Source organism: Dreissena polymorpha, chromosome 15 (assembly GCF_020536995.1).
Source record: "Dreissena polymorpha isolate Duluth1 chromosome 15, UMN_Dpol_1.0, whole genome shotgun sequence".
Classification (NCBI taxonomy): Eukaryota; Metazoa; Mollusca; class Bivalvia; order Myida; family Dreissenidae; genus Dreissena; species Dreissena polymorpha.
In genome coordinates, this window is record NC_068369.1 from 37857247 (window position 1) to 37869771 (window position 12525).

The window sequence follows — 12525 nt, forward strand, 5'->3', positions numbered from 1 at the left end:
CATCCTTGCGATGGTCATCACCTTCACATTCTTCTAAATTTGTAATGACATTGACCGCGTCGCAGTGTGCTCCGTTCACCATTCAAACACTTGAGGCATAAATATAAGTTAATAAATTAAGTTTAATTTATGGCGTCTTATTCAGACAACATCTGTTTAATGGCGATCTATATATTGGCTAATTGCACGAGAAATATTACTTAACTTTATCTTGCAAATGTGCGATAGCAGGCAAGGTGAGACGCGCTCCAACGACACGAATGTTTTGCGTTCAATCGTTTAACCTGATGAATGAAATCGCCCTTTTGCGAAATGTATCATCTTTCAATACTCTCATAACGCGCATTTGTAAACACTCTGAGAAAACTAGCGTTTGACTTTGAAAGATCGACAGATGGGGAAAGGGTTGCATGCTGGACACAGAGTAAACATAGCCGGGCCCGGAAAAAGAGATTAATTTGGCATTTCTCTCAAGAACACGTTCTCGAGGGTTAATTTAATCTACCATTTCGGCGCGATTAGTTGGCATGTCAGATGATTTTTCCATGAATTACATAACATAAGAGCGTTCGGTCAGAGCTATTCGATTGCCATCCATTCCTGATTTGATGGATTAAATCTATTAAATGGCAACGATCTGTCAACAGATCTGTCAACAGTACATGCTCGCGATGGGAAAAGAGTTGCAGAATTAAGATAATCGTTCCAAGTTATGTGTTTTTTATACCGAACAAATGTATCTTAACAGTCATGAATTTCATGGAAAAATAATAGGGAAAGCTTTTCGATTTCAATACTGACTTCTGTATTGCATTTTTATCATATTTCAGTGCATGTTTGTTTATAAGTACATGCCTATGTGTAAATTCTATGTATACGCGTATTTATATTTCATAACAAGGCACATGTTCCCAACTAACATGTACTTGCGAAAGCAATGAACGACACTGTATTTGATTTTTTATGATGCGTGTGTTTTTGAAACCCATCACATTTAAACATTGGAATACGTAACTTAATTTACTGTATTTGGAATGTCCATGTTAGTGCAGACTCTTTAAATTTGTGTCGTTGTAATTTTACAGCTCTTCTGCCTGTTATCTTTCGTTTTATATGAAATGTGCATATAAGTAAAAATATCAAAGCATTTACTAGAACAAGATTAAAGTGTAGTTTTTACAAGCAAGTTACAATGCAAAACGAGCTTCACTCTTTCGTTATTGGCAACCCATAAAATCTTTGTCGTGACACTCAACCAATTCATCGTTGTAACAGTATTAAAGTTCGGTAGCCGAAAAGAAACGCCAAGTGCATTATTAAGAGGCACTCTTTACGTAAAAGCCCATAAATACTCAAAATCAACGAATATTTCGTACAATATTTCCAAAAAAGTAAACGCATAAGAAAATAGATGTTCCTTATACATGTAGCAATATCCAAAATTTCAACGCTAGATGCTGTCTCGTAACATAGATTTAACAAGATACAATATGCTCTTTTTTGTTTTTTGCAGAACAATACATTCAACAAATGTCCATGTACAAGGTTAGTGTTTTTGTGTTAGGAAATTAAATGGAACAAATTGTGACACAAAAAATGAAAACGAGCATTTAGTATCTCGTTAAATCTATGTTACTATACCAAATATCGAGCGATGAAATTTTGACTTTTGCTCTAAGAAACACTGATTTTTATGGGTTAACTTTAATTTACGAAATAGTTTGAGGAACGTTCGTTGCTTTTGAGTAATTATGTTTCTTTAAGTCTATGTATCAGCGACAATATCACAATTACCAGCTGCATGAACATGATTATAAGCGGTTCAACGCATTAGCAATGACATTTTACGGGTTTATTTGATATATTTACAGTTCAATATTGACACAGTTCAAAATAAACCAACATCCGACCACAGCATTCATTTTAACAACCTTTGCTACTTGTGGGGCGTAAACTGTAAAAAAAAAATGGAAACAATATTTCGTGTTCCATTAGAAATGGGATTACTGGGTTCATTTTATGTTTACTTTCTTCTTTCCTTAAGAAATACATGATAGTCACTCATCTGCTAGTAGCTAACGTGACTCATTGGAATACTGGACCTAACGCATTTCTTAGTTCCTCCCTCCTAGTTTCCGACAGACAACACCTACCTTACCTTCGTGTTCTGTTTCCTCTTCCTACAAGCAACAGACATCTTATTTCATTCATTTTCATCATTCTCTCTAGAAAAACAACCCATTACTTACCCGTTCTCGATTATTGCTTCATACCATATGTGTATAACTTGCCGTAAACCATAACCGGGTCGTTAAATTGTTTTTCAATATTTAACAAAAATTGACATCTTCCTCAAAGATCCGTTACCGAATTACTTGTTTGAATTCGGATTACTGCCAATCTTTGTTGATCCAAATGAGCGATATTTGGTGTTATTTTCCTCGTCATTTTTATATCAAAACATTATTAAACTATCAAGATTGAGCCTCCCGGTACAAAATAAGAGAGATAAATGATAAGTGCAAATACATTAGTATCACAGAGCGGTACAAATCACTAAATGATGCAAACTAGACCTATTCCTATCTTAAACCTATGCATGCCTAGCGTCTAGAAAAAAGGCCTTGGCAAACAGCGTAGATTCAGATGAGGCGCCGCATGATGTGGCGTCTCATCAGGGTCTGCGCTGTTTGCTTAAAGGAATTTATGTAAGAAATATTCTAAATATATAAATAAATATACTAGAAATCGCTTATTTTGGAAATAAATTGATCCAATTTAGAAGGATGGGAGATTCCACTAGGCATAAATGAGTTAAAATACACATAATCCTATCTTTCAAGGTACCGCGAAGATGATGTGATCGATGTTTTTTGACAGGCACATAATCTTTTCTCACACATTTGCGACGGTTAAAGACTTTTATATCATTTATGGATTTTGTTCGGTACACAATCTGCAAAACATATTGTTCCATGGTACAGTTTATTTCGGCGAAGCTTCGCTCACATACTATGTCCGATTTTGTATTACGTTATCCTCGTCCATGTATTGGACAACGACCAACTACCGACCACCGAAATCTTAAATTTACGATAGTCTTTTGTGATCAAAGTATATAACACAATATTGAAAAGTAAACCCTGTTTTGTAAACGCACATTATTTGAAATAATGCGCAATAGATATCATTTATTCATTTATTTTATATATAAGTCAAATACAGGAGCAAAATGTGGTTAGAAACCTTTGCGTTTTGTTTTGCACCGAACGAGTTTTTTTCTTTCCGTTTGTCCATCCGTTCGTCATTATGACATGAAACATCGTTTAATTAACGAGTGGACGTATGGAGTACAAAACTCATAACTCTCTCTTATGGATTAACAGTGTTTTTGCCCAAAAGCCATATTTTCGTTTATAAGCAACCAAATAGTACTAATTTCCAATAATAATACAGTTCCACATATACCAACTAGTCAAACTATCACATAGATGTTAATAATAACATTAAACTTTAAACATTGACACAGTTAAAAAAAAAATCCAACTCTAAACCATATCCGTTAGAAATGTTGAGTCATTGTCGTCAAGTTTCCTCTTCTGTCCTTTGACTCAATCTCTTATCGTCCAATTTCAAAATATGGTGCAATCGTGGATTCGTTAGATACTGCTCTAAAACATTTTGTCCTACCCCCTTCCGCTGAGTGACACACATTGCTTTGGGGCATAGGATAGACACAATTCTATATATCATGTAACAGAGACGATGAAGCGATCCATGACGTTTTACAGGAACATAATTTTTCTCACACCTTATGGATTTGTTACACCGTCTACATGCGTATATTGGATTCGTTGGTCAGACATGTAATTTTAAATGATTCCGTTATAATGATTGTGCTGAGCATCCCTTATGGAAACGTCCACTGATGGGTATACGTTTGAGACATGAACATAATCGATCCTCATACATATTGATGACTGTTAATGTCTAGGTTATGATTTGAATTCATCATTCAATTCGCAAGTTGCATTGTTCCTAAGTATAATTTAGTTTAGTGGTCTCTTCCAGCCTTTATGCCACGTATGCGGCTATACATGGCATAGTGATATCTGCCGGGCTTAATTCCGTTTTGCGGACTACTTTTTCTTTTTTGGTGGGTTATTTTATATAGACTTGCTAACACTTTGTGCAGCGACTTGTGTAAATGGCATGTTAGTATCACACTTATTTGCTTACGTCTTTGTGGCGACTTGCCTACATTACATATTGGTTGCATATAACGAACTTGCTGACACATTTTTGCTGGAGAGACTGGATATGCAATTATTTCATATAACCCAAACTGGCGGCGTTCGCGATCCATAAAAGACATGTCCATTCGCGAGGCTCATACTTTCTTTACTTGTTAAGGAACATTTCCCTTAGCTAAGATAAACTTGGATAGTTCAAGCAATTTAAATGGGAATTTCACAAAGAACTAATACAATTTAATTATGCTATATCTTAAAACGGATCAACTAACTATTATTATCCCCTTTTTTGTGTTTTTTTTTAAACATCATCATATGATCATTTGCGTACACATGCCATGGACAAGTATCGTGTATTCGTAATGCTTTACAATGATCCGATTGTGCACAAAAACGATGTCCACATAGTTTGCGTATGTGACTGTTGTTTTTCTTGTAAATCAAAGTCACACCTTGCAGGTGACATTTTGTCAATAGTCCAAATAAAAAAACTGATACATTGATTTTCAATATAGATCATAAAATGATAAAGTTTGGATTTGATGGCTACCCAATACAGAAAGGAGATTTTTACTGGTATTAAGTTGATTGAATGAGGAATGTACGTACTAAGTCCATGTTAAAGTTATCTGGGTGATAGAGGCAAGCAACAAACATAAACTCTTAAACATTAATAAATCACCTTATTTTTTTTTAAACTTTCTGCTGTTTATTTAAGTCATTTATGATTTTTAGTAAAAATACAATGCCTCTTATACATGTTCAATGTGTTTTACAGATCGTAGAATATGATGCATCGCTGGCGTTTTTACAAGAACGAATGCTGACGACGGTCATCACTTTTTCATCCGTCTAATATGTTACGGACATTGAATGCGTTTAAGTGTATTTTTCCTTGGGCATTTTAACACTGTAGCAAGACAGATCAGTAAACATGAGCTTCTCAATTAGGACCTCTTAGCTAGACAAATTGCCGCTTAATCGCGATCTATATATTGACGAATAGCATCTTTCATTTCTCTCATAACGTGCATGAGTAAAAGCTCAGAGAAAACTAGCGGAGTCCTATGAAAAATCGACAGATGAGGAAAGGGTTGCACACTGGGCACAGAGTCAACATAACCGAGCCCGGGAAAGATATTAATTTGGCATTGCTCTCAAAAATACGTTCTTGTTGGCTAATTTAACATACCATTTCAGCACGATTAGTTGGCATGTCGGATGATTTTTCCATGAATTAGCAAATATCATAGCATTCACCAAGATCTATTCGATTACCATCCGTCCCCTGGTTGATGGATTAAACCCATTAGCTGACAACGATTGCCAAGGTACTGCTTGGGAGAGTGTTGCAGTATTTGGATTATTGTTCCAAGTTCTGTAATTTGATACATCCAAAAAAAAACCTGTGTGTTCACCAAAAACCTGTGTTAATTGAGTGTTTAATTGTATCTTTTTTTTTGTAAAAAATAGAATATGTTCAACTAACCTTAATTTGCCAAACCCATCAATTTTATACATTCCGTACGCGAGTCAATTAATGTAATGTTAACATGATTTACCAATTTTTAACATTTTCTTCGGATTAAATTTACAGCTTCATGCTTCTTTAATTTAGTCGGTTAACGTGTATATGAAATAGCAATTACTGTACTAATAATTATCTACGAGTTACTGAAACACGATACAAGCAAATTGAATTGCCATAAACATCAGTTTATTGTATAGGAATTGTTTTAATTGTATTGTGTTATTCAAACGTTGACACCCAACGAAGTAATCGATGTTACAGTATTAAAGTTTGTTCATCGGAAAGAAACATGTAGAGCATAATTAAGAGGAATCATATATTAAATGCAATGTTTTATCATCAATGTTACTATTGTTGTCATTATTGCCAGAAGCAAAAATATGTATATAAACAGTTCTAGGCATTATCAATGCAATTTATGGGGTTTATTTGACAAATGTACCGTTTAACATTGAGCAAGTTCAATTGTAAACATTGTAAACATTTATTTGTGTTTTACCACGATGTATTGGGCTCATTTTACTTTTGTTATCGTACGTCTAATGTGGTTTCTCATGTAGAAGTAGTAGATTGTCGAGTTAACATGAATCAGTAAAATACTGAACCAAAGCATTCCTTCGTTTCCCCCTTCCATTTCGACAAACAAACCCACTACTTTCCTCCATTTTCTTCATTTTGCTACAAGTAATGCTTAACATATTACATGTATCCGCGTTTCCTCATTCTCTCTTCAAAATCAACCCTTAACTTACCAATGTCCGTGTTCCATTACTTCATACTGTCCGAGAAACACATACTACAAACAGTAACACGTTTTTTATTTCCTTTCCAATATATAGAAATATGGGACATGTTTCTTTAAGGTTCGTTACCGAATTACTTGTTTGAATTCGGATTACTGCCAATCTTTGTTGATCCAAATTAGCGATTTTCTGTGATATTTTTCTTGTCATTATTATATTAAAACATTATTAAACAATCAAGTGCGAGTCCCCGTGCAAAAATAAGTTAGATAAATGAAATTTAATGCAAATATATTAATATCACTAAGTGATGCAAATCGCTTCATGGCGTGAAATAGACTTAATCCTGTCTATCATGGAAAGGCGGAGAACGTGATCGACGATGTTTGACAGGCAATTATCTTTTCTTACACATTTCGCGATGACGGTTGAAGTCTTGCGTATCCTACATATCCATCACATTATATGTACGTCCTAACGTTCTTTGGTACACTTTATTTCGGTGACACTTTGCAGTTCTCTACAGTAAGGTTTACTTTTAATTATTCTCTGAACTATTGTTAAAGGATTACTTTTACGGATTTCAATCCTTTGCATCATAATTATTTTAGTATATACGTGTTTGTTAAAACTTTACTAAAATAATTTACGCTAATTTATTCAGGTATACGATGCAATTTGTCCTAAATTGTAGATTTTCTGAAACTGAGATTTTTTGAATTCGCTAGAAGCCACAAAATCACCCTGACCAACACGCTACATTCACACAAACCGTCCAGAACAGCGACCATGCATGTTCCAAACGGGCAAATACAAAATCAGATCGACTTCATAGTAGCGCATCAACGGTTCGCTCCAGCATCAGCAAGACAAACACAACACGTTTCTTGGCGCAGACATCGCCAGTGACGATGATTGAGTGCTCACCGCCATCAAGCTGAAGTTAAAGAGCAAGCGAACCACCAAGAATTCTCGCATCAGATATTAATTGGAGAAACTAAAAGAGCCCAACATAGCAGAGGCATTCCAAGCACATGAAGGTGTCAAGTTTGCAGCCCTGAACATCGTAGACAATAACTTCGACATCAACACCATTACCATCAATAAATTCCTTTTGTTCATGGCCGAAGAAGTGCATGGGCGTCTGTCGGGGAAATCTGCTCTCCGCCGTTCTGGTTTCACAATTTCCTTCAAAAGATCATTCAGGAGATCCTCCAAGACCACCACACACCCATCTACATCAGTGTCAAACTTAAGATTCGATATTGACATTAGGTGGCCACAGAAGGGGAATCCAGGACCTCACCAACAGACTATGAAAGAACAGGAACATACGGGATGGTGGTCATCACGGTGAAGTCAAAGATCAAAGGATGGTACCAGTACCGCTGTGGTCTGAATTAGAGTTGACAAGGCGACCGCAGAAATCGCAAGACTAAAGTTGTGGACAAGCAACTCCATCAGATTCCCACCAACTACAGGCGCTTCAAGTCCTCGTAGTTTCCATCCTACTGTACGGCTGCGAGACCTGGACGATTCACTTGAACACAGAACGCATTATACAGTCTCCGTAGACTGCTCCGCATCTCTTTCATACAGCACACGACCAACGAGTACATGACAACAACACTTGTTGGCAACAAAGAGCTTCTTCTGGCGACCGTCAAGCAAAGAAAGCTGGCTTGGTTTGGATACCTCACCTGGCACGACTCTCTCTGTAAGACTGTTGTCCACGGAACGCTTGAAAAAGGCTAGAAAGATGTCGAGGTCGTCATAATACAAGCTTGACGGAAAATGTAAACAAGTCGACTTGCTCTCCATGGATGAGCTAGTACTAGCAGCACACACAAGATCTGACTGACGGAAAATCTCTGTGTCATCGTCCCTTATTTTCTAAAACGGGCAGATCCGTCAAGGGCATAATAATTATGTAAGTCGGGACATACAGTCTGCTCAGACGTTCTGATTGTTTACGGTAGTTTGCCATATTGTAGAGTATATTGTTTACATGATTTTCATTCACTAAAAATATGAAACGATCGTTTAAAAACTCAGTCCATAGATCCGATCACATGAACATGAAAATTGATCTCATCTTAAATAGAAAGGTCTCGCTTGAAGCTTTATAAATAAGTTCTCAGACGAGCATGAAATGCCGAGCATTGCGAAAGCTCCGAGAAAACTAGTGTGTACCTATAAACGATCAAAATATGTGGTAACAGTTGAATGCTGCATACAGAGTCTATATAGGCAGGCCCAAGAAAGTTATTTATTTGGCTTTTTTCTGAAGAACACGTCCACTTTAACTTATCTTATAAACAACGATTAATTTGCATTTGAGCTAATGTGTCCACAAATTTATTTACATCAGAGCAATCTCTCAGAGCTATGCGAATGGCAACAGTTGCGGCTTGTGAATCGTTGTGATAGATGAAATCCAGTAAATCGAAAAGATTTTTCGAACGTTTGACAAAGCGATGGTGAAGTAATTGCAGCTCTCAGAAAATCTCGGATAATCTGTCTACGTTCTGTGTTGATATACAACCAACAGAGTTAAGTGTTTATTGGGAAAACAAGTCGGAAAGCTCTGCAGCTGTAACTATCTTCCTATGTTTTGTTTGATCATATATTTCCAATTAATCAAATATATGTATTTACATATTAGTGTATCAAATTATTGTATTTCTTAACAGTTAAAATATTACCAATAGCCTATATCGCAAAATTTTAGTTCATGTCAATGCACGTATTTTTGAACCTCGTCACGTACTGGTAATTTATTGTTTTTTCATTTAGTTCTATTATATTATTTTTTATCAAGATTGTTTTTGAAAAAGTATTTTGTCATAAAAATGTGACAGCGATATTATTTTTGACGAGAAAGATTTAAACTGCATATGAAGTAAACAAAATTAACTTTTGTGACTAGGTGTCCTATTATATTTGTTTTTGCACAATTTAGCTTAAAGCGAGTATATACGATTTTGTCAAATATTAATGAATTTATTTAAAATGTGTAAAAAACTTATGATATATTATATCAATATAAAATAAAATAAAAGTACAGAAGAACATGTGTCGAACAATGCGAAATAAGCCAGATATTTAATTCTGAAATCGAACGGCTGCACAGCCAAATTCGCCAGAATGTTTATCATGCATGTACGATATGAATCTAGACTTAGTTTAACGGTTCATTTTAAATTCCTGCAACGATATATATTCATACGACACACGAACACTAACTCTGGCCCTTATCAAAAGACGAATGTTTCGGTTAATCTGTCTACGTTCTGTGTTGATATACAACCAACAGAGTTAAGTGTTTATTGGGAAAACAAGTCGGAAAGCTCTGCAGCTGTAATTATCTTCCTATGTTTTGTTTGATCATATATTTCCAATTAATCAAATATATGTATTTACATATTAGTGTATCAAATTATTGTATTTCTTAACAGTTAAAATATTACCAATAGCCTATATCGCAAAATTTTAGTTCATGTCAATGCACGTATTTTTGAACCTCGTCACGTACTGGTAATTTATTGTTTTTTTCATTTAGTTCTATTATATTATTTTGTTATCAAGATTGTTTTTGAAAAAGAATTTTGTCATAAAAATGTGACAGCGATATTATTTTTGACGAGAAAGATTTAAACTGCATATGAAGTAAACAAAATTAACTTTTGTGACTAGGTGTCCTATTATATTTGTTTTTGCACAATTTAGCTTAAAGCGAGTATATACGATTTTGTCAAATATTAATGAATTTATTTAAAATGTGTAAAAAAACTTATGATATATTATATCAATATAAAATAAAATAAAAGTACAGAAGAACATGTGTCGAACAATGCGAAATAAGCCAGATATTTAATTCTGAAATCGAATGGCTGTACAGCCAAATTCGCCAGAATGTTTATCATGCATGTACGATGTGAATCTAGACTTAGTTTAACGGTTCATTTTAAATTCCTGCAACGATATATATTCATACGACACACGAACACTAACTCTGGCCCTTATCAAAAGACGAATGTTTCGGTTATTGTAGGAAAATATGTTCGTCACAATCGGCTCGGTCCGCTAATTTGTCTTTGCTGCATTTTATGAAATTCGTATTTAATGTATACTTTTTCTTGCTTATTTTGTGTTATTGTAACATATTTTATCATTATATTACAATTGAACACATACCAAAAATCTTATAATCTCGCTTTAATATTGGCAAAAGGAACAGCTGAAAGAAAAAACACCATTATCTCTTTTATTATATGTCATAGCAAGTTAGTTGCGCAATAGTTATAAACAATTTTATTTCGACAATTTAAACAAAAAAGTGATACAAAATGTAAATATAGTTGTATGTATTTTCCAACTGAAAATTGTTTTTTGTTTTTTGTTGTTTTTTTTTTTGGGGGGGGGGGTGTTGTTGTTTATTGTAAATTCTAAATGTGTGTTTTCGTAAATCACAGAGCAATTGAAGTTGTGTGCAAATAACAGTTGATAACATGTTTTATTTGATAGGATCCAGTTCGCTATTACAGTTGTAATGTACTAATGCAACGGTCAGTTTTGAATTTGTTTTTGCCAGGACGATGTTGACTCGGTGTAAATATTAAATGCACGTGCTTACACACAACGGCGACATTCATCCACATGTCAAAAAATTGTGTCTTAAGTGTTGCTGTTAAATAAAGCTGAAGATCAAATCTTGAAAAATAGTTTTGTCTAAGTAAGATGCCCGTTATCTTAAAATCAATATTGTAAGTCCATATGCAACTCACGTTTTTGGTTCCATATGGAAACACATATCAGGCCAATACGAGTCCACAAAACATGCCTGTTGGGTTATTCTGTTAATTAATTTAAAATACAAAATTAAAAATACAAAAGAACACATCGACCTTCATTGGAGAATGGTCTGTAGATAATGAACTTCACAGTTTGTACACAGATGTGACTCTTTCAAACAAGTTTCACATCTATAATGACGCGGTTCACGAAATACTCTACATGGGATGTAATTCTAGAAGTTTTACAGCAATAATGCATTCGCGGTTCACGACAGATTCCAAACGGGAGATAACCCATTTTAGTGCTCAGTACCTACGTGCGGCAAGAGTTATCTACGGCAGATCAAACCGAAAAAGAATTTGTGTTCGCATTACAAATTATAAGAAATGTTTGTAATTTTCTTCATGTGACCAGCGGCTGATAAAAAATTTTGGCATAGCAATACAATCGACTGGAACGCTATTGCTGTTTGTATAATATGACCAAAAACTTCAAGCTTTAATGGAACGCTATTCATGAATCGATGTCATTATCTTTATTTAATATTAAAACATCCTCTTAGAATCGTTCAGGAGAAAACTCCTTGGACAATACTATTGGATATATCCATGAATTCATACATTTCTGTGTAACAATTTGACGAAGAGCAAACAAATATGTTTTAGTTACGTGATATGTTAAAACTAGTCAAATTACAAATATAATCCTCGTGCGTTCGTGCCTTTTGAGGTACAAAATCATCGTAGAATCAGTACTATATCCATGCGGAGAGGAAGTTTGCGGTATTCAGAATACTTCTACAGTGATCAGAATATCGATACATGCGTTAATCAAATATTTTCTGCATTTGAGTGTTCTTGTTTTATTTTACTCATCAAATTTACATCTCGCAGGTGCAATTTTGTCAATCGTAATCACACACGTTATCTCGAAAACTAACAAATTTATTTCCAATATAGATCATAAAAGGCTTAAGTCGGGATTTAAAGGGTTTCTTTTACGGACAGGAGATTTGCAACGGTGTTATATTGATGATTTAGGAATAAATGTACTCATTCAATATTAAAGTTAACAGGGGGAGGGTGGCAGAGACGATTAAAACCCAAACTGTTAAATATCGATATATCACATATGTTTGGGGCATTTCTGGAACTGAAGATGATTCTATAAATAAAGCATTCAAGTAAATATAGAATGCCTC